Below are 23,135 nucleotides of genomic sequence, written 5' to 3'. Positions count from 1 at the left end.
TTTAACTATACAACTCAATGGGATCTGACATGATTTCTCCTGAATTTTACACGAAAATCTGTTCAAAATTTCCAGTCAAACCACATGTTCAATTCTGAGAGCTGAATCCAAACATCAACAAGGATTTTTATTATATGTTTTTTTTAGTTTTCATCCTGAAATATTTTGTTTTATCTGTAAGACTCAATGATCTCTGAAATTTTTTCTCCTGAATTTTACAAAAAAAGTGTTTTCAAAATTTCGAGTACAACCACATGGTCAATTTTGAGAGCTGAATGCACACATCAACAGAAATTTTCACTGTACATTATTTTAGTTTTGATTTTGGAATATTTTGTTTTAACTGTAGAACTTAAGGGGCTCTGAAATACTTTCTCCTGGATTTTACAAAAAAAAGTGTTTTCAAAATTTCAAGTAAAACCACATTTTCAATTTTGTGAGCTGAATCCACATATCAACAAGAATTTTCACCAAACTGTTTTTTAGTTTTTATTCTGGGATATTTTGTTTAAACTTTAGGACTCAATGAGATCTGAAATACTTTCTCCTAAATTTTACAAAGAAAGTGTATTCAAAATTATAAGTCAAACCACATGTTCAATTCTGTGTGCTGAATCTACACATCAACAAGTATTTTCACCGTACATTTTTTTAGTATTCATTCTGAAATATTTTGTTCTAGCTATAGGAATCAATGGGCTCTGAAATACTTTGTTCATAAATTATACAATAAAACTGTTTTCAAAATTTCAAGTCAAACCACATGTTCAATTCTGTGAGCTGAATCCACATATCAGCAAGTATTTTCACCGTACATTTTTTAAATTTTAATTCTGGGTTATTTTGTTTTAACTATAAAACTCAATGGGCTCTGAAATTCTTTCTCCTGAATTTTACAAAGAATGTGTTTACAAAATTTCAAGTCAAACGACATGTTCAATTCTGGGAGCTGAATTCACAGATCAACAAAAATTTTCACCGTACAGTTCTTTAGTTTTCATTCTGGGATATTTTATTTTAACTATAGGACTCATTTGCCTCTGAAATTATTTCTTCTAAATTTTACAAAAAAGGTCTTTTCAAAATTTCACGTCAAACCACATTTTTAAATTCTGTGAGCTGAATCTACACATCAACAAGAACATTCACCGTACATTTTTCTAATTTTCATTTTGGTTTATATTCTTTTAAATATAGGACTCAATGGGCTCTGAAATTCTTTTCCCTGCATTTTACAACTAAAGTGTTTTCAAAATGTGAAGTCAAATTACATGTTCAATTCTGTGAGATGAATCCACGCATCAACAAAAATTTTCATTGTACAGTTTTTTAGTTTTCATTCTGCGATATTTTGTTTTAATTATATGACTCAATGGGCTCTGAAATTGTTTCTCCTGATTTTTACAAGAAAGTATTTCCAAAATTCCAAGTCAAACCACATGTTCAATTCTGTGAGATAAATTTGCACATCAAGAACATTTTGACCGTACATTTTTTTAGTTTTCATTCTGGGATATTTTGTTCTTAACTGTGGGACTCAATGGGCTCTAAAATTCTTTCTCCTGAATTTTACAAAGAAAGTGTTTCCAAAATTTCAAGTCAAACCACATGTTCAATTCTGTGAACTGAATCCACACATGAAGAAGTATATTCACCGTACATTTTTTAGTTTACATTCTGGGATATTTTCTTTTTAATGATAGCACTCAATGGGCTCTGAAAGTCCTTCTCCTGAATTTTACATAAAAAGTGTTTCAAAAATTCCAGTTCAATCCACATGTTCAATTCTGTGAGCTGAATCCACACATCAAAAAGCATTTTCACTATACATGTTTTTCGTTTTCTTTCTGGGATATTTTGTTTTTAACTATTGGACTCAATGGGCTCTGAAACTCTTTCTCCTAAATTTTACAAAGAATGTCTTTTCAATATTCCAAGTCAAACCACACGTTCAATTCTGTGAGCTGAATCCACACATCAAAAAGCATTTTTTTCTTACTTTTTTTAGGTTTCATACTGGGATTTTTTTTTTCACTATAGGACTCAATGGGCTCAGGAATTATTTCTCCTGAATTATACAAAGAACGTGTTTCCATAATTCCCGGTCAAACCACATGTTCAATTCTGTGAGGTGAATACACACATTAAAAGCCATTTTCACCATACCGTTTTTTTTCGTTTTCTTTCTGGGATATTTGGTGTCTAACTATAGGACTCAATGCTCTCTGAAATTCTTTCTCTTGTATTTCACAAGGAAAGTGATTCCAAAATTTTAAGTCAAACCACATTTTCAATTCTGTGAGCTGAATCCACACATCAAGAAGTATTTTTATGGTATTTATTTTTTTTTTAGTTCTGGGACATTTTGCTTTTAAAGATACGACTCAATAGGCTCTGAAATTCTTTCTCCTGAAATTTATAAGAAAGTGTTTCCAAAATTTCAATTCAAACCACATGTTCAATTTTGTGAGCTGAATCCATACATCAAAAAGCATTTTCACCGTAAATTTTTTATTTTTCATTCTGGGATATTTTGTTTTTAACTACAGGACTCAATGGGGTCTGAATTTCTTTCTCCTGAATTTACAAAGAACGTGTTTTCAAAATTACAACTCAAACCACATGTAAAATTCTGTGAGCTGAATTTGCACATCAAAAAGCATTTTGACAGTACTTTTTTTTAGTTTTTATTCTGTGATATTTTGTTTAACTATAGGTTTCAATGTGCTCTGAAATTCTTTCTTTTGAATTTTACCAGAAAAGTGTTCCCAAAATTCCATGTCAAACCACATGTTAAATTCTGTGAGCTGAATCCGCACATCAAAAAGCATTTTCACCATACAGTGTTTTAGCTTTCATTCTGGGATTTTTTTTTTTTTTTTTTTCACGTATAGGAATCAAAGTGCTCTGAAATTCTTTCTCCTGAATTTTTCAAAGAAGGTGTTTCCAAAATTCCAAGTCGAACCACATTTTCAATTCTATGAGCTGAATCCACACATCAAAAACCATTTTCACCATAGATTTTTTTAGTTTTCATTCTGGGATATTTTGTTTGTAACTATAGGATTCAATGTGCTCTACAATTCTTTCTGCTGAATTTCTCAAAGAAAGTGTTTCCAAAATTCCAAGTCAAACCACATTTTCCATTCTGTGAGCTGAATCTACACATCAAAAAGCATTTTCACTGTGCTTTTTTTTTTTTTTTTTTTTGGTTTTCATTCTGGGATATTTTGTTTTTAAAGATAGGACTCATTGGGCTCTGAAATTCTTTCTCCTGAATTTTTCAAAGAAAGTGTTTCCAAAATTCCAAGTCAAACCACATTTAAAATTCTGTGAGCTCAATCTGCACATCAAAAAGCATTTTCACGGTACAGTTTTAAAATTTTTCATTCTGGAATATTTTGTATATAACTATAGGACTCAATGGGCTCTAAAATTCTTTCTCCTGAAATTTACAAAGGAACTGTTTCCAAAATTACAAGTCAAACCACATGTTCAATTCTGTGAGGTGCATCCGCACATCAAAAGGCATTTTTAACATACATTTTTTTAGTTTTCATTCTGGGACATTTTGTTTTTAACTATAGGACTCAATGGGCTCTGAAATTCTTTCTCCTGAATTTTACAAGAAAGTGTTTCCAAAATTCCAAGTCAAACCACATGTTAAATTCTGTGAGCTGATTCCACACATCAAAAACATTTTGACCGTACATTTTTTTATTTTTCATTAGGGGATATTTTGTTCTTAACTATAAGATTCAATGGGCTCTGAAATTCTTTCTCCTGAATTTTACAAAGCACCTGTATCCAAAATTCAAAGTCAAACCACATTTTGAATTCTGTGAGCTGAATCCGCACATCAGAAAGCATTTTAACCATACAATTTTAGTTTTCATTTTGGGATATTTTGTTTTTAACTATATGACTGAATGAGCTCTGAAATTCTTTCTGCTGGATTTTATAAATGAAGTGTTTCCAAAATTTCAAGTCAAAGCACATGTTCAGTTCTGTGAGCTGAATCCACACATCAAAAAGCATTTTCACTGAACATTTCTTATTTTTCATTCTGGTATATTTTGTTTTTAGCTATAGGACTCAATGGGCTCTGAAATCCCTTCTGAATTCTACAAAGAATGTGTTTTCAAAATTCCAAGTCAAACCACATGTTCAATTTTGTGAGCTGAATCCACATATCAAAAAGCATTTTCACCGTATATTTTATGAGTTTTGATTCTGGGAAATTTTGTTTTTACTATACGTCTCAAGAGACTGTGCTGGGTGCTGTGACTCTTGCCAGCAATCCAAGCACTTTGGGAGGCCAAAGTGGGCGGGTCACCTGATGTCACAAGTTCGAGATCAGCCTGCGCATCCTGGTGAATACCTGTCTCATTTAAAAAAAGAAAAAAGAAAAAGAAAAGAAATCAGACAGAGCAGTATGTACAATTCTAAAAAAAAAAACAAGGTGCCAGAGAAATCCACCCCTCTCCCCGCCTTTCTTTATGATGTACTCTTTCCATCTTGTCACCTAGGCTGGAGTGCAATGGTGCTATCTTGGCTTATTGTAGCACCTGCCTCCTGGGTACAAGCGATTGTCCTGCCACAGCCTCTCTAGTAGCTGGAATTGCAAGTGTCCACACCACCAGGTCCAGTTAACTTTCTGTGTTTTTATTTGTATATCCAATCTATCTGTATTTCATTTCTAGAAAACAGCCACAATGGCAAAAAAAAAAATTACAGAACACTGCACACCTTTGCATGTCATCCTTCCGCTGCGGCCATGCCGGCCTTCTGTGTAGCATCCCAATTTTAGGGTAGGTGCTACCGAAGTGAGCACATGCCATGCCCAGCTCAGTTTTTTAATTTTTTTCTATTTTTATGTTTTTTGTAAGGAGCAAATTGCTCTGTGTCGTTCGAGGCCAGTCTCGAAACTGTGACCTTAGGATTGGCCCATCTTGGCCCTCCAAAGAGCTGAAATTACAAGCATGAGCCACCGAGCTCAACCCAAGTTTTGTTTTTGTTTTAAAGACAGGGTTTCACCACATTGGTTGGGACAGTCTCGAACCCACAACCTCGTGTGATCTGCCCGCCTTGGTCTTCGCAGCTCCTGGATGACAGGCTCACGTGAGCCACCGTGGCCAGCCGGCTGACTTTATTGTTAAAAAAGAAGTCAGAGAGACTGGGCTGAGCGCTGTGACTCACTCCAGCAATCCTAGCACTTTGGGAAGCCCAGGTGAGCGGGTCACCTTATGTCACAAGTTCGAGATCAGCCTGCGAATCCCAGTGAAAATCCACCTCATTTAAAAAAAGAAAAAAAAAGAAATCTGACACATCAGTGTGTACAATTGTAAAAAAAAAAAACGAGGTGCTGGATGACTCAACCCCCTGCCTTTCTTTATGCCATACTGTTTCCCTCTTGTCACCCAGGCTGGAGCGCAATGCTGCGATCTTGGCTTATTGCAACACCTGACTGCCGGGCAGGTTTTTTTTTTTGTACCTCTAATCTATTTATATTTGATTTCTACAAAACAGCCACAACAGCAAAAAAAAAAAAAATTACAGAACGCTGCACATTTTGCGTGTCATCCTTGGGCTGTGGCCACGCTGGCATTCTTTGTAGCATCCAAATTTCAGTGTAGGTGCTGCCGAAGTGAGCACATGCCATGCCCGGCTCAGCTTTCTTATTTTTTGTTTTACTGTTTTTTATACGAAGCAAGTTGCACTGTGTCATTCTAGGCCTGTCTCGAACCTGGGACCCCAGGATTGGCTCATCTTGGCCTTCCAAAGTGCTGAAATTACAGACGTGAGCCACCGAGCCCAACCCAAGTTTTCTTTTCTTTTTTAAGATGGGGTTTCACCATGTTGGTCGGGCCAGTCTAGAACCTGCAACCTGGCATAATCTGCCCACCTTGGTCTTCGTAGTGCCTTGATGACAGGCTCCCATGAGCCACCATGCCTGGCTGGCCGATTTTACTGTTAAAAAAAAATCCGAGAGATTGGGCCGGACGGTGTGACTCACTCCAGCAATTTTAGCACTTTGGGAGGCCGAAGTGGGTGGCTCACCTGAGGTCACAAGTTCGAGGTCAGCCTGGACATCCCAATGAAAACCCACCCCACTTAATAAAGGAGAAAAAGAAAAAAAAATGAGACTCATCAGTGTGTACAATTGTAACAAAACGAGGTACCATGTGACTCCACCACACTCCTCGCCTTTCTTTATGATGTATTGTTTCCCTTTTGTCACCCAGGCTGGAGTACAATGGTGTGATGTTGGCTTATTGCAATGCCTGCCTCCTGGGTTTAAGTGATTGTCCTGGGGCAGCCTCCCAAGTAGTTGGGGGTGCAAGTGTCCACACCACCACATCCACCTAACTTTCTGTTTTTTCTTTGTACCTCCAATCTATCTGTATTTGATACAGTAAGGCACTGTGACTCATGCAATGAATCCCAGCACTTTGGGAGGCCAAGGTGGATGGGTCACCTGAGGTCAAGAGTTCGAGGTCAGCCTGGGCATTTCGGTAAAAACCAACCTCACTTGAAAAAGGAGAAAAAGAAAAAGAAATCAGACAGATTAGTGTGCACAGTCAAAACAACAGGAGGTGTCAGGTGACTCCACCCCCCGCCCCAACTTTCTTTAAGATGTACTGTTCCCCTCTGGTCACCGGCTGGAGTGACACAGTGTGATCTTGGCTTATTGCAACACCTGCCTCCTGCATTCAAGGAATTGTCCTGCCAATGCCTCCCAAGTAGCTGGGGTTGCAAGTGTCCGCAGCACCACGTCCAGCTAACTTCGTTTTTTTTGCACCTCAAATCTATCTGTATTTGATTTCTACAAAACAGACACAATGGCAAAAAAAAAAAAAAAAATACAGAACGCTTCACTCCTTCATGTGTCATCCTTGTGCTGCGGCCATGGTGACCTTCTGCGTAGCGTCCCAATTTTAGTGTGGGTGCTGCCAAAGTGAGCACATGCCATGCCAGGCTCAGGTTTTTTATTTTTTTCTGTTTTTATGTTTTTTTATAGGGAGCGGGTTGCGCTGTGTCATTCGAGGCCAGTCTCGAACCTGTGACCTTACAATCGGCCCGCCTTGGCATTCCAAAGTGCTGGGATTGCAGGCGTGAGCCGCTGAGCCCAACCCAAGTTTATTTTTATTTTAAAGACGGGGTTTCACCATGTCAGTCGGGCTGGTCTCGAACCCGCAACCTCGCATGATCCGCCCAGCTTGGTCTTCGAAGCGCCTGGATGACTGTCTCCCTTGAGCCACCGTGCCCGGTCTGCCAACTTTATTGTCAAAAAAAGAAATCTGAGAAACTGTGCCAGGCACTGTGACTCACGCTAGCAGTCCCAGACATTGGGAGGCCAAGATGGGCGGGTCACTTGAGGTCACGAGTTCGAGGTCAGCCTGGGCAGCCCGGTGAAAACCCGCCACTCTTAAAAAAGGAGAAAAAGAAAACTTAAAGTAGTCCAAAACATCAGTGTGTATGATTGTAACAATACGAGGGGTCGAGTGACTCCACCCCCTGCCCCGCCTTTCTTTATGACGTATAGTTTCCCTCTTGTCACCCAGGCTGGAGTGCAACAGTGCGATCTTGGCTTATTGCAACACCTCCCCCCGAGTTCAAACTATTTTCCTGATGATTACTCCCAAGTAGCTGGGGTTGCAGGTGTCCTCACCACCATGTCCAGCTAACTTTCTATATTCTTCTTTTTTTTGTACCTCAAATCTACCTGTATTTTATTTCTACAAACAAGCCACAACGGCAAAAAAAAATTACGCACCACTGCACACCTTTGCTGTCATCGTTGGGCTACAGCCATGGCTTCCTTCTGTGTAGCATCCCAATTTTTGTGTAGGTGCTGCTGAAGCGAGCACATGCCATGCCCAACTCAGCTTTTTTATTTTTTTCTGTTTTAATGTTGTTTTTTTTCATAGGGAGCGGGTTGCGCTGTGTCGTTCGAGGCCAGTCTCCACCCTGTGACCTCACGATCGGCCCGCCTCGGCATTTTAAAGTGCTGGAATTACAGGCGTGAGCCGCTGAGCCCAACCCAAATTTTATTTTATTTTTTTAAAGAGGAGGATTCACCATTTCAGTAGGGCCTGTGTCGAACTGGCAACCTTGCGTTATCCACCCCCCTTGGTTTTCGAAGCACCTGGATGATAGGTTCCTGTGGGCCTCTGTGCCTGGCCTGCCGACTTTATTGTCAAGAGAAAAAATAAGAGACTGGGCCAGGCACTGAGACTGACGCCAGCAATCCCAGCACTTTGGGAGGCCGAGGTTGATGTGTCACCTGAGGACACGAGTTCGAGGTCAGCCTGGGCAGCCTGGTGAAAACCCACCACTCTTAACAAAGGAGAAAAAGAAAACTTATAGTCCGAAACATCAATGTGTACAATTGTAACAAAACGAGGTGTCGGGTGACTCCAAGCCCCGCCCCGCCTTTCTTTATGACCTACAGTTTCCCTTTTGTCATCCAGGCTGGAATGCAACAGTACGATCTTGGCTTATTGCAACAACTCCCTCCTGGGTTCAAACTATTGTCCTGATAATGCCTCCCAAGTAGCTGGGGTTGCAGATGTCCACACCACCACGTCCAGCTAAATTTCAATTTTTCTTTTTTTTTTTGCACCTCAAATCTACCTGTATTTTATTTCTACAAAACAGCCACAATGGCAACAACAACAAAAAATACGAACCACTTGCACACCTTTGCATGTCATCGTTGGGCTGTGGCCACGGTGGCCTTCTATGTAGAGTCCCAATTTCAGTGTAGGTGCTGCCGAAACAAGCACATGCATGCCCAGCTTAGGTTTTAATTTTTTTGTTTTTTTTTTTATAGAAAGCAGGTTGTGCTGTGTCGTTTGAGGCCAGTCTTGAACCTGTGACCTCACGATCAGCCTCCCTTGGAATTTCAAAGTGCTGGGATTACAGGCTTGAGCTGCTGAGCCCAACCCAAGTTTTGTTTTTGTTTTAAAGACAGGGTTTCACCATGTCGATCGGGCTGGTCTCGAACCTGCAACCTTGCGTGTTCTGCCTGCCCTGGTCTTCGAAGCGCCAGAATGACAGGCTCTTGTGAGCCACCATGCCTGGCCCGCCGACATTATTGTAAAAAAAGGAATCGGAGAGACTGGGCGGGGTGCTGTGACAAACGCCAGCAATCCCAGCACTTTGGGAGGCCGAGGTGGGCGGGTCAGCTGAGGTCACAAGTTCGAGGTCAGCCTGGGTAGCCCAGTGATAACCCACCTCACTTAAAAAAAAGAAAAAGAAAACAAAGTAGTTTGACACATCTGTGTGTACAATTGCAACAAAACGAGGTGTCGAGTGACTCCACCCCTTGCCCCGTCTTCCTTTATGACGTACAGTTTCCCTCTTGTCACCCAGGCTGGAGTGCAACAGTGCGATCTTGGCTTATTGCAACACCTCCCTCCTGGGTTGAAGCTATTTTCCTGATATTGCCACCCAAGTAGTTGGTGTTGCAGGTGTCCACACCACCATGCCCAGCTTTCTATTTTTTTTTATACCTCAAATCTACCTGTATTTTATTTTTATAAAACAGCCGCAATGGCAAAAAAAAAAAAAAAAAAAAAAAATACAGACCGCTGCACACCTTTGCGTGTCATCGTTGGGCTGTGGCCACGACGGCATTCTGTGTAGCATCCCAATTTTGGTGTAGGTGCTGACGAAGTGAGCACATGCCATACCCGGCTCAGCTTTTTAATTTTTTTCTGTTTTAATGTTTAATAGGGAGTGGGTTGCACTGTGTCGTTCCGGGCCAGTCTCGAACCTGTGACCTAATGATAGGCCCGCCTCAGCATACTAAAGTGCTGAAGTACAGGCATGAGCTGCCGAGCCCAACCAAAGTTTTGTTTTTGTTTTAAAGACGGGGTTTAATCATGTTGGTCAGGCCGGTCTCGAACACACAACCTCGCATGATTCGCCCACCTTGGTCTTCGAAGCACCTCATGACAGGCTCCTGTGAGCCTCTGTGCTTGGCCCGCCGACTTAATTGTCAAAGAATAAATCCGAGAGACTGGGCCAGGCGCTGTGACTCACGCCAGCAATCCCAGCCCTTTGGGAGGCCGAGGCGGGAGGGGCACCTGAGGTCACGAGTTCGAGGTCAGCCTGGGCAGTGAAAACCCACCTCACTTAAAAAAGGAGAAAAAGAAAAGGAAAAGTAGTCTGACACAGCAACATGTAAAATTGTAACAAAACGAGGTGTCGGGTGACTCACCCCTTGCCCCGCCTTCCTTTATGACGTACAGTTTTCCTCTTGTCACCCAGGCTGGAGTGCAACAGTGCGATCTTGGCTTCCTGCAACACCTCCTTCCTGGTTTCAAGCTATTGTCCTGATAACGCCACCCAAGTAGCTGGGGTTGCAGGTGTCCACACCACCACGTCCAGCTAACTTTCTATTTCCCTTTCTTTTTTGTACCTCAAATCTCCCTGTGTTATTTCTACAGAATGTCCACAACGGCAAGAAGGAAAAAAAAGAAAATGTACGGACCGCTGCACACCTTTTTGTGTCAGCGTTAGGCTGCGGCCACGGCGGCCTTCTGCATGGCGTCCCAATTTATTGTAGGTGCTGCCGAAGTGAATGCACGCCATGCCCAACTGAGCTTTTTAATTTTCGTTCTGTTTTTTTTTTTTTTTTACATTTTTTTTATAGGGAGTGGGCTGCGCTGTCATTCGAGGCAAGTCTCGAACCTGTGACCTAATGATAGGTCCGCCTCGGCATTCCAAAGTGCTGGGATTACAGGCGTGAGCTGCTGCAAAGCCCGATCCAAGCTTTGTTTTCATTTTAAAGACACAGTTTCACCATGATGGTCAGGCCGGGCTCGAACCCGCAACCTCGCGTGATCCACCCACCTTGGTCTTCGAAGTGACTGGAGGACAGGCTTCCATGAGTCTCCGTGCCCAGCCCACCGACTTTATGGTCAGAAAATGAATCCGAGGGACTCGGCCGGGAGCTTTTACTCACGCCAGCAATCCCAGCCCTTTGGGAGGCCGAGGCGGGCGGGCCACCTGAGGTCACGAGTTCGAGTTTAGCCTGGGCAGCCTGGTGAAAATTCACCTCACTTAAACAAAAGGAAAAAAAAAACGAATAGTCCGACACAGCAGCGTGTACAATTGTAAGAAAAGGAGGTGTCAGGTGACTCCGTCCCCCGCCCCACCTTTCTTTATGACGTACCGTAAGTCTCCCTTTTGTCACCCAGGCTGGAGTGCAACACCAACCTCCTAAGTTCAAGCTATTGTCCTGATAAGGCCTCCCCAGTAGCTGGAGTTGCAGGTGTCCACACCACCACGTCCAGCAAACTTTCTATTCTTTTTTTCGTTTTTGTACCTCAAATCTCCCTTTATGTTATTTCTACAGAATTGCCACCATGGCAAACAAAGAAAATATACAGAGCACTGCACCTTTCCGTGTCATCGTTGGGCCGCGGCCACGGCGGCCTTCTGCATGGCATTTCGATTTTAGTGTAGGTGCTGCCAAAGCAAGCGCATGCCATGCCCAGCTAAGCTTTTTAATTTTCGTTCGTTTTTTTTTAAACGTTATTTTATATAGAGAGGGCTGCGCTGTGTCGTTCGAGGCCAGTCTCGAACCTGTGACCTCACGATCGACCCACCTCGGCATTCCAAAGTGCTGGAATCATAGGAGTGAGCCTCCGCCGAGTCCGACCCAAGCTTTGTTTTCCTTTTACAGACGGGGCTTCCCCATGACGGTCGGACCGGTCTTGAACCTGCAACCTCGTGTGATCCACCCGCCTTGGTCTTCGAAGTGCCTGGAGGACGGGCTCCCGAAAGCCTTTGTGCCCGGCCTGCGGACTTTATGGTTAGAAAAGAAATCTGAAGAACTGGGCCGGGTGCTGTGACTCATGCCAGCAATCCCAGCCCTTTGGGAGGCCGAGGCGGGCGGGTCACCTGAGGTCACGCGTTCGTGGTGAGCCTGGGCAGCCTGGTGTAAACCCACCTCACTTAAAACAGGAGAAAAAGAAAAAGAAATGTAGTCTGACACAGCAGCGTGTACAATTGTAACTAAACAAGGGGTCAGGTGACTCCACCGCCCACCCCGCCTTTCTTTATGACGTACAGTCACAGTCTCCCTCTTGTACCCTGGCTGGAGTGCAACCCTGCGATCTTGGCTTCTTGTAACACCTCCCTCCTGGGTTAAAGCTATTGTCCTGATAACGCCTCCCCAGTAGCTGGGATTGCAGGTGTTCACAATACCACGTCCAGCTAAGTTTCTATTTTTCTTTCGTTTTTGTACCTAAAATCTCCCTCTATGTTATTTCTCCAGAACGGCCACAATGGCAAGAAAAAAAGGAAAATGTACAAACCGCTGCACATATTTGAGTATCATCGTAGGGCCGTCGCCATGGCGGCCTTCTGCATGGAGTCCCAATTTTAGTGTAGGTTCTGCTGAAGCGAGCACATGCCATTTCCGGCTCAGCGTTTTAATTTTCGTTTTTTTTTTTTTTTTACATTTATTTATAGGGCATGGGCTGAGCCATCTTGTTTGAGGCCAGTCTCGGACTTGTGTCCTCACGATCGGACCACCTCGGCATTCCAAAGTGCTAAGATCACAGGCGTTAGCTGCCGCCAAGCCCAACCCAAGCTTCGTATACATTTTAAAGACGGGATTTCACCATGATGGTCGGGCCGGTCTCGAACCCTCATCCTCACGTGATCCGCCCGCCTTGGTCTTTGAAACGCCTGGAGGACAGGTTCCCAAAAGCCTTTGTGCCTGGCCCGCCGACTTTATGGTCAGAAAAGGTGTCCAAGTAACTGAGCTGGGTGCTGTGACTCATGCCAGCTATCCCAGCCCTTTGGGAGGCCGAGGTGGGTGGGTCACCTGAAGTCACGAGTTCGAGGTGAGCCTGGGCAGCCCGGTGAAAACCCACCTCACTGAAAAAAGGAGAAACAGAAAACGAAAAGTAGTCCAACACAGCAGCGTGTACAATTGTAAGAAAACGAGGAGTCGGGTGACTCCACCCCCTGCCACGCCTTTCATTATGACGTACAGTCAGTCTCCCTCTCGTCACTTAGGCTGGAGTGCAACACCTGTCTCCTGGGTTGTTCAGCGACCCTTTCACACCTCTTCGGATCTCAGGGCTCCACCTATTGCTACTGCTGCTGCAGCCATCGCTTGAGAACCGTCTTTTTGCACACAGGCCAGGCATACCTGACCACTCTGACATCAACCAGACCCGCACGGGGCCGACCACCACCGGTCACGAAGCCAAGGCACACACTACTGGTATGCGGACATTAGTTTATGGTTGCTGGGGTTGACACCCCACAAGGCTGAGCCTGCTTGGGTTCGATACTGGGCCTCGCCAGCATGGCCAAAGAGCATTTCACATGGGAAGGATCTGCAGGTGGCAGCGGGGAAGGAGCACACATGCAAGGCCAGTGCTCACCAGGGCAGGGGCACGCATCTCAGCCAAGAGCTCAGGCAGAAATCTCTGGCACAGCTGGGTCACCTAGAAAATACGACCGCAGCATCCCACTGCCAAAGACACAATGGCGGTCCCACGTTCTTTTGCCGGGAATGCCGGCCGGCCCTTGGCAACACTGCAGAGCTTCCTCATGGGACCCTGAGCCCACCACTGGGGGCCCCGAAGAGACTCCAGCCACAAACCCTACACCAGGGCAACATGCCCAGAATCTTATCTATCCCTGACTCGGTCTCACTTTGGGTGACTGACACACCCCACAATGGGGACATTTCCCTGGGCCCAGGCGGCCCGACCTGTTGCCCTGCACACATCACAGTCATTGGCACTGGCCACGGCTAGGCACGGGAGGAAGCAGAGGGCCGGCTCGCAGTGGAAGTGGGTCACGAGCCAGATGGAGCACCACGTGCACCCAGCGTTCAAGCGACGACCTCCCTAACAGCTAGGACGCAGGGCCAGGCCTGTTGGGACCCTCCCCCCACCCAGAGGGGAACGGTGCGGGCCACAATAGGAGATGAGCAGCGCTCGGTCCTGAGCACAGGGACCAGCACACCCTTCTACTCCCAGTCACCAAGAGGGAACTCTGCTTCACATAAATGAATCCAATCACTATGGTAGCGCTACCACAACAGAAGCAGCAGGCAAGGGGGAGTTTGGTATCCCAAGGCACACCTCTCGGATTGCTAGAAAAGACTTTTTCACCGAGTGCGGGTCACACTCCCCTACCCATCAGTCTCCCCTTATTGGGCCGCCCACGAAAGCACTCAGGGACACCTGGTGAAGGGAGAGGTGCAGTCTACGGTGAGAGGGGGAAAACCCGAGGCAAATTTGACCACACGTGGGAGGGGTGCACCCCTCTCAACCACCTCCATGACACCCCCTGATAAGCTGAGCTTTTCCTTAGGACCCACAGGCAGACCCCGATGCAGCAACCAAAGGAGCAGGCCCCGGTTGCGGGGACAACACCGCTCCACCTGGGACACCTGAGGGACAACCCAGAGCGCTCCTGGAGAACCTCAAAAGCCCAAGAGGAGCCAACACTCGCACAACCCCAACAAGGGCAACATGACACGCCAGCAGGTAAGCCTCCATCGCCGTGGAGAGGGGCCACTGATGCAGGGCAACAATCACAGGAAGCGACAGCGAGGGATGCCTTCTGCATCAGAGAACTCCGCTGCCTTCACCAGGTAGAGGGTGGGATAGCACAGCGAAGTCGGGCCAGATCCCGTACCCCGACACCTCCTGACACAATCCCCAAAGGAGGGGAGAGAAGAAGCAAGGGGCCCCCACAGGCAGGACAAGAACAGTACCATCCCCTGTGAATATCCGTCACTGGCCCACCATGAATCGTTTGCGGCCCAGGAGAGCATGACATCACCACATCGATCGAAAAAAGACCCAGAGCAGAGCAATGGGGGTCAGCCTCACCAAAACCACCGAGCTGACCAGCCTGCAGTTGGCCAGCCCCACTCTGCGGAAGAGACGGTGAACAACCCCAGGGGAGAGGAGAACGCCTGACACACATGGCACAGAGCCAACAGGGTGGGGTTGTCACCACTGCCCTGGGTGCCCGCAGCAGGGAGCGCACACACAAGCAGTGGGGAGCCCGCCAGCCTCGACCTTTCCCTGCCACACCTAGTTGGGTCAGAGAAGACCCCAGCCCAGGGTGCCCCCAGGGAGTCAGAACACTCAGGCAGACGCACAGGAGGCTAGGCACACGGGCCCCAACTGGCGGCTCAAGCGAGAGCAGGGTGGGTTACCCAGGTTACCAGTAGACCAGAGACCCCCCCCAGGCATTTAGACGCCCAACTTCTCCAGCGACAGGTCGCCAGAGGACAGTGTGTCAGCAATAACCCGGTGGCCCAAAATGCCAACTCAGAGTGAAAGATATACCCCACCCAGGGGGCAGGGGTTTGAGTCACTTGCCACATCACTGACTCAGAAATGTGCGACCCAGACATCCGTCCCCAAAAAGTCCACCATCGCAGCCAGACACGAAGCATCCAGGGGTGTCTGGTCAACCCCAAGACACACTGGAGCATCCGTGGTGCCAGGGATGCCCTCCGGGCCACTGGTGCCATGCAGGGACCAGCCCGTGCCTCCAGAGCAAGACTCTTTCGTCCGTCCCCTAACACGCGAGGGGAACACAAGAGGCTCAAGGTACTCAGGGACCACTCTCTGACTACGAACGCGGACTTGGAAGAAAAGTGTCACAGCAGAGGGACCACTGCCGGGCGCAGAACCCTGAGAGGATGGAGCAGGATAGCCACTGACTCCCCGTGGGGACTTGGAAAAGAAATTTGGTGGGTGCCTTAGGTGGCCAGGGCCCACACAGGCCCGTGATAGCGCCGGGGAAGGGATCCCCGGTTACTAGCGCCATGCCCAGAGGGTCGCCGCGGGTCGCGGGTGGAGCCTCGGGAGCTACTGCATGCTGGTCGAACAGCCTGGGCAGCCCTCACACAGCTCTCAGGCCTGGAAACTCAGCAAAAGCCTGCCCCTGTAATAGCCTGCACACCCAAGCTCTGACTCTCAAGTGACTCGCCAGAGCTCTGGTGCCAGAGGGACAGCACTCCTGATGACCGCAGGCTTTCTGGAGCACTGCCTAGCTCACAGCGGGAATGGTCCCCTCCCTCGGCAGCTGCCAACGAAGGTCCAGAAGCCAAGAGAACTATATAAAAGTGGCTGCCAGTTGGAGACCAACAATCGGTGACAACCATTTCCAAACCTGTCACAAAGATAGATCCGGATGGCAAGGCAGCTGGCGGACGGCAAAACCGAAAGTCTTCCCACGGCCGAAAATGCAGCCCTCCACCCCAACTCCACAGAAACCGTCCTCCAAACGTGTCTCTGCGTAGACTGAGACAGGCTCAAAAGACAAGCCAATGATGTGTGGGTGTTTAGACAGGCATCTCGGAGGGAGAAAGAACACACAGGACTCGGTCGCGAGTCATTCAGGTGACAGAGAGACACAGAATGAGGACACTTTCACAATCCACAAGGTAGGGGAATGGAGGGAGGGAGGGGATAGAAAAAAGACACATGGAGGAAGGAGGGAGGGAAGAAAGAAAGCAGGGAAGGTGGAGGAAGGAGATGGAGAAAACAGAGAGACAGAATTTTTAAAACCTGGAGAAAATATATGATGCAAGAGAGGTGGAAAATGAAGAAAGATGAAAAAGAGAAGAAATGAGGAAAGAGATGAAGGAAAGAAGGGCGAAAGAGAGGAAAAAAGATAGTATAAAAGACAAAGAAAGAAAGAAAAAAGGAAAGAAGGAAGGAAGGGAGGAAGGAAGGAAAGAAAAAGATACGAGAAGAAAGAAAGAAGAGGCTAATGTTCTTTTTGGTGTTAGCCCACCTGTATCCGGGTAAAAAGAAAAAAAAAGAAAAGGAAGGAACAAAACGACAGAAAATAGAGAAAATAAAACTCTGTACTCAACGTAATTTGGCCTGGCAACAGAACAAGGCTCCGTCTAGAAAGAAAGACAGAGAGACAGAGAGAATGAAAGAGCAAAAGAGAAAGAAAGACAGAAAGAAAAAAAGAAAGAGTGAGAAAGAGAGAGAGAAAAAGAAAGAAAGAGAGAGGCCGGGCAAGGTGGCTCATGCCTGTCATCCCAGCACTTTGGGAGGCCAAGTTGTGTGGATCTCAGGGTCAGGAGTTCTAGACCAGCCTGGCAAAAATGTTGAAACCCTGTCTCTACTAAAGGTACAAAAATTAGCTGGGCGCGGTGGCAGGCGCCTGTAATCCCGGACACTCAGGAGGCTGAGGCAGGAGAATCGCTTGAACCCGGGAGGCGGAGGTTGCGGTGAGCCGAGATCTCGCCATTGCACTCCAGCCTCAGTGACAGAGTGAGACTCTGTCTCAAAAAAAAAAAAAAAGACTATGAGGGCCCGGGCCAGGGTGGTTGAGTGAGTTTACCTAGGGAAGGAAGGAGGGGTGGTAAGTGGGGGGGAGGGGGGAGAGAGAGAAAGAGGGGGGAGGGGAATGTGCCTGAGTGGAAGGAGAGAAACCAAGGGGAGCAGGAGGGGACAGAAAGAGGAAGGAGAAAAGACGGAGGCACAGTAGGTTATTCTAAAATGTATTCAAGACTGGGGTGGGGGTGGGCACGGAGGGCAACTCAGGAAACAAGCCGACTCCAGCAATGACACCTAATTCATGATTGCTGGCATCGCTGCCTTGAAAGGGGGGCACCGCATGTTTCTTCCTCCACACTCATTCGATGATTTCTGGGAAACGACATTTACGAGCACACTCTGGACATCTACCTGCTTTCACTACATCTGGGGAGAATCGGGAAAGTCCCCACTAACGACAAGGCCTAAAGTGGAGCTGTCATCCACAAAACCCAGGCAGAAGGGTCCATATGGGTTAAGAAAGACACCAAGAAAGAAAGGGAAACAACGGATCAAAGAGAAGAACAATCGGGCCCGGCCAGGGTCTCCAGGGGGCGTCTGGGCAACGAGGGAGTCGGGGGTGGGGGTGGGGGTGGGGGACGAATGGACTAAGGGAGGGCGGGCCTCTAAGTGGGGGGAGGTGGGGGGCGGGTGGCAGAGAGAAGCCACAATCTCTCCTGACGGTGGGCGGGCGGCCAGAGCGTCCCGTCACGCCGCCTAGACTTCGGAGAACCGGTGACCGCTAGGTGACGCCCGATGACAACATATGCAAGTGTCAGCCCAGCACCCTCCCAGGCATTTCCCCCACAACTAATGGAGCGGAGACCCTGAGGGGGAAGGAAGCACCGTGACTCGGCAATACGCGCAGAAACACACGCACCTACGTACGTGCGTAGGTACGTACGTACGCACGCACGCACGCATGCACGGACGTACCCACGCACGCACTCACACGCACGGCGTATCCCACAGAATAGCAGAGTGTATACCGTGATAGCGAGAGGGCCCACGCCATTTTCTTCTCTAGTAACAAAAGAAAAAGCAGGCCGAGGCCCGGCGGCCCACGCCCCTCACCCCAGCACGCCGGTAGTCAGAGGCAGAGGCGGGCGGGTCACCCGGGGTCAGGAGTTCCAAACCATCCCCGTCAACATGGCGAAACCCCCGCCTCCAGGCCCTCGAAAGGCCGGGCAGGGGCAGGAGAATCGCTGGAACTCGGGAGGTGGAGGTCGCAGTGAGCCAAGATCTCACCACCGACCGCACTTCAGCCTGGGCGACAGAGCGAGACTCCGGGGGCGGGGGGGTGGTGGGGGGGATTCGCTTCCCTCTTTAGGTGACCACGCACCGTGACACGTACACAGAGAGCTCGGAAGGTACACAGGCTCTGACCTCCTCTCTGTGGTTTTGAGTCGGTCTGGCGATATTTTCCAGGCCTTCCGTTTCCCCGTAAGCAGTCACAGAAATGAAAACTCCCTCCTTTCCCAATTCGTCTTCAGCTCATCATCAGGCCGCAAGAATAAGCAGCCCGACCCGACCCGACCCGACCCTCCTGCTGGGTCCGGGACCAATTGCACTCCAGCCCGGGCGACAGAGCGAGCGAGTGAGCGGGACCTCTGTCGCAGAAGAAAACAATTAAAAAGAAGGAAGATAGATAGATCATCAGCCGGCCATTTTGTGTCGTGCTGCGTCCTGGCACCCGCCCGGGCCGGTAGGCCCAGCTCCTCAGGAGGCTGAGGCAGGGGAGGATCTCTCTAAGCCCACCAGTCAGTTCAAGGTCACAGTGACCTACGATCGGCCTGGGCGACACAGGGAGACCCCATCTCTAAAAAAGTACATGGAAGCATGGACGGTCGTAGAAGACATACAAGGAGGTGGCGGAGCACGGGAAGGCTCCGCTCGTTCCTAAAGACCAGAGCAGATAAACAGGACCATCCTCTTGAGGTGGCCACCATTCCAACTCACAGCGGAGGCCTCGAGGATTTCAGAGCAAAACCCTGCGGTTATCTGAGGCACCCCACCTCGCCTGTAAGTATTTCCGAAAACCGACTCGTTCGTCCATTCATTCATTCATTCATTCATTCATTTTATAGGCCCACGCTGACAGCCCCAGCTGAGACTTCATCTCAAATAAACAAACACATAAGTAAATAAATTAACATCAAAAGAAAAATGCAAGGAAACGGTGCAGTATGGGGAAGCTCCACCTTTTTCTAAACACCAGAGCGGATACACGGTACCATCAGGAACAGACACAGGCCCTTTGGAATCTGTCGTCACCGTGCCAAATCGGCACCAAAAAAGCTCACGTTTCCGAGCCATCGCCACTATCGCCAAGTATAAGAGCAGAGTCATGACCACATAGAGGTCTCCCAACGCACCGGCCGTGTTTGTACTCTTACGAGCCTAGTCGGAAGAACAAGCGGGACATTCAGCAAAGCACTCATCTTACGTTCCTGGGTCTCCTATGTCTCTCGTGAAACCTACCAAAGTCCGAGTTCTTTCTCTGTTCCCCCCCCAACTTTCGACGGTCGACAGAGTACCAAAATAAAAAAACAGTGACCACATTTTATGTAACAAGGAGGAAAAACTTGCACCCACCATTTTCAACGATTCCGGAGGTGTCAGTTACAGATTTTAGTAAGAGTATGCCATCTGATATGTGCACCTCAGTCATTGTTACCAGACTGGATGAATCTGTTCTCAGCCCATGCAGTAGTTTCCAGTGTGGCGGAGGGATAAGGCAGAATCAAAGAGGCAAAAGCCAAGCAAAGATGCCATCTTTACTTCAGCAACCATCGACAAGGCACTTTGGAAAGCCGGAGAATGAGGATGGGAGCCTCCCAATGACCCGATAGCCCCAGATGGGCTCTTTTCAAGAAAGACAGACTGCATGCTCCAGGGCTCCAGGTACAGTGGATGTAAACAGGTTTGCAGGGATGTCTCCGGGGCAAAAGGAGGGAGAATGAAAGGCAGAGCAGCACAGCTAACTTACACTGATCATGCCACATCTCCAGGTTCAGGCTGAGTTTCAGTAGATTGCAGTGAGGCAGCTGCTCTGCTCCATAGAAAATTCTGACTCAGGGCCCATCGTGGTGACTCAGTCCTGTAATACCAGCACTTTGCGAGGCCGAGGCAGACGGATCACCGGCAGTCACAAAAGCCAAACAGCCTGGGAAACATGGGGAAACTAACAATACAAAAATTAGCCTGGTGTGGTGAGCACCTGTAATCTCAGCTACTTAGTGGGCTGTGGCAGGAGAATCACTTGAACCCGGGAGGTGGAGGTTACAGTGCACTAAGTTTGCCCTACTGAACTTCAGCCTGGGTGACAAAGGAAGACTCCGTATAAAAAGAAAAGTAGATAAATAAATTAGCCAGGCATGGTAGTGCATGCGTGTAATCCCATCTACTCAGGAGGCTGAGGCAGGAGAATTGCTTAAACCCGGGAAGTGGTGGTTGTAGTGAGCTGAGATCATGCCACTGCACTCAGTGAGAATAAGACCTCATCTCAAAAAAGAAAAATGAAAAAAGAAAACGCTGACCCCTGAAGCAGGGCATCCAAAAATAGTTTAACATCAGGCTTCCCACAATCTCATTATGTGATGGCCCATGGAATGACCGTCTTCCTGGTCACACCTCATTTCCCAGGAGGAGGGCTCTCCGAAATGGACCCCAGTCCCAGTGATGCCTGTGGTGGACCGGCCCGCTGAGGAGATGAAAGAGACCCTCTATCTGAGACCAATTGAGGCTCTGCGGCTGCCCTATAGTTCTGCCTAGGAGGAATTCTGACTTAGAGGCATCAATAATAATCTCACAGAGGGTAGCTTTGCCCCATTTACTACTCAGCCAAGCACATACACCAAACCTCTGAATCTGCGGTTTCTAGTGTACTGTGGCAACACATAGGTAACAACACATGGGGCACAGATACAGTGAAACTAACCTGTCTCACACGTCTAACCATGATGATTTCCAAGCATATGCACTGCTCTGGGGTGAATCTATTCCAGTCTGCCTTGCCCTTCAAAAAAAAAAGATAACTCACCGGGCGCGGTGGCTCAAGCCTGTAATCCGAGCCTGGAAAACACGACAAAACCCCACTTTACTAAAAATACAAAAAAGCCGGGCGCGATGGTGAGGGCCAGTAATCCCAGCTACTCAGAAGGCTGAGGTAAGAGATCCCTAGAACCCAGGAGGTGGAGGTTGCAGTGAGCCAAGGTCACGCCATTGTACTGGAGAAAAAAGAAAAGAGAACTCTCTCCAGGGCTCCCATCTGCTTTTGCAGGATCTGAAATGTGATTGGGGCAAAGGTTGAGAGGAGGGCCCAGGGGACAAAGTGGGGAGGAGCAAAGGCTGGAGGCACCTTAGCTCACTCTGGAATGTTTCCAACCTGGGTGGGGATGACTCAAGGAAAAAGCTGACTCTGGAAATGACAAATAATTCAGTGTTATCGCTTTTTTAAAAGGTGGGAGGTTCATTGTTTTTTCCCAACATGCATTCATTTACTTCCAGGAAGTGCCATTTAGTTTCATTTAGTTTACAAATACCCGGCTTCGCTGCATCTGTAGAGATTTAGGATCGTTCTTGTTCATGATAACTCCAAGTATGGAGCTACAATGCACTTATCATTGTGAACCTCGAACACCTGAGACAGGTCTCACTTATTTTAGAAAATTTACTTTGCCAAGGTAGGAGAATCGCTTGAACCCAGGAGGTGGGTGTTATAGTGAGCCCAGACGGCACCATTGCACTCCAACCTTTTGCAACAAAAGCAAAACCCAGTCTCAAAAAAAAAAAAGAAAGAAAAGAAAAGAAAAAAAATGAAAAAGAAACAAAACAAAGAAAGATAAATAACGATAGAACAATGGAGCCCAGCCAGTGTGGAGGTTTCCTAGACAACAAGGCCTCGTGGGAAGGGAGGAAAGGAGTGCCTCTGAGTTCAGGGTGGGTGGGGCTCCAGAGAAAACACGGCTTTACCTGATTGTTTTCGGGCAGCCAGAAGTTTTGCCTACAAATTTAACACCTACGTTTTCAATAAAAGTGACCGGTAGGTGACGCCAGATGACAAGCGAATGACATGTCATCCAGGAATTGGGATCCCTGGTTTAGGAGTGAGCGATGAAGGGGAAGGATATGAAGGCACATGGGGTCGCCAGTCTTCTGATTTCTTTTCATTATGTTACTGGCCAAGAGCACCCTCCCAGACACTCCCCACTGGGAGCTCTTCAACAAATGCCCCTAGGTAAAAGAATACCATTTCTTAGAAAACAGACACGGAGGAACGCTCACATGAGCACACAATATGTATAAAACTTTGTATCATAATAGTGAACTTTCTTTGCTAAATGCCTTCGTGATGGATTTCACTAAAAGTATTGTTGAAAATATCAAATTATAGGAATGGGCACAGTGGCTCATGCCTGTAATTCTAACACTTCTACAGACCAAGGTGGAAGAATGGCTAGAGGCCAGGAGTCTGAGACTAACCTGGGAAACACAACGAGAGAGATTAGCACTACTTAAAAAAATTGCCGAGCATTGTGGAACATGCCTATATTCTCAGCAACGCAGGAAGCTGAGGCAGGAGAAGTGCTTAAGCACAGAAGTTCACTGTTGCAGTGAGTGTGCTGTGTGCAGGCGACCGGAGCTTTTTCTGTTCTGTGCTTCTTAAATTTTCTTCTCTTTCTCTATTTTTTATTCTTTATTTTTTTGAGACAGAGGCTTTGTTGCCCAGGCTGGAGGGAAATGGCAACATGTTGGCTCACTGCAACTTCTGTCTCCAGTGTTCGAGCAATTCTC

The 23,135-nt window shown here is 47.3% G+C and overlaps 1 long non-coding RNA gene and 3 other non-coding genes across 5 annotated transcripts; all 4 read right to left on the bottom strand.

Annotated features, from left to right (window-relative positions):
- Positions 1-274: 274 nt before the first annotated feature.
- LOC144579994 (uncharacterized) lies at positions 275-21,619 on the bottom strand. Of its 2 annotated transcripts, none has more exons than XR_013528801.1 (3): positions 21,280-21,619; positions 20,329-20,523; positions 275-4,381 (listed from the first exon to the last, which is right to left on the bottom strand). It is a non-coding gene; the product is annotated as an uncharacterized LOC144579994 (long non-coding RNA). The 2 variants fall into 2 exon arrangements; XR_013528802.1 differs by having other exon boundaries at positions 21,382-21,619.
- Positions 4,728-4,834, bottom strand: LOC144580060 (U6 spliceosomal RNA). The gene has a single exon (XR_013528937.1). It is a non-coding gene; the product is annotated as a U6 spliceosomal RNA (small nuclear RNA).
- On the bottom strand, positions 5,548-5,655 carry LOC144580062 (U6 spliceosomal RNA). The gene has a single exon (XR_013528939.1). It is a non-coding gene; the product is annotated as a U6 spliceosomal RNA (small nuclear RNA).
- LOC118151303 (U6 spliceosomal RNA) lies at positions 6,860-6,966 on the bottom strand. The gene has a single exon (XR_004739470.1). It is a non-coding gene; the product is annotated as a U6 spliceosomal RNA (small nuclear RNA).
- Positions 21,620-23,135: the final 1,516 nt, after the last annotated feature.

Source organism: Callithrix jacchus, chromosome 17, assembly GCF_049354715.1.
Source record: "Callithrix jacchus isolate 240 chromosome 17, calJac240_pri, whole genome shotgun sequence".
Classification (NCBI taxonomy): domain Eukaryota; kingdom Metazoa; phylum Chordata; class Mammalia; order Primates; family Cebidae; genus Callithrix; species Callithrix jacchus.
This window is presented reverse-complemented; position numbering and strand designations above follow the sequence as displayed.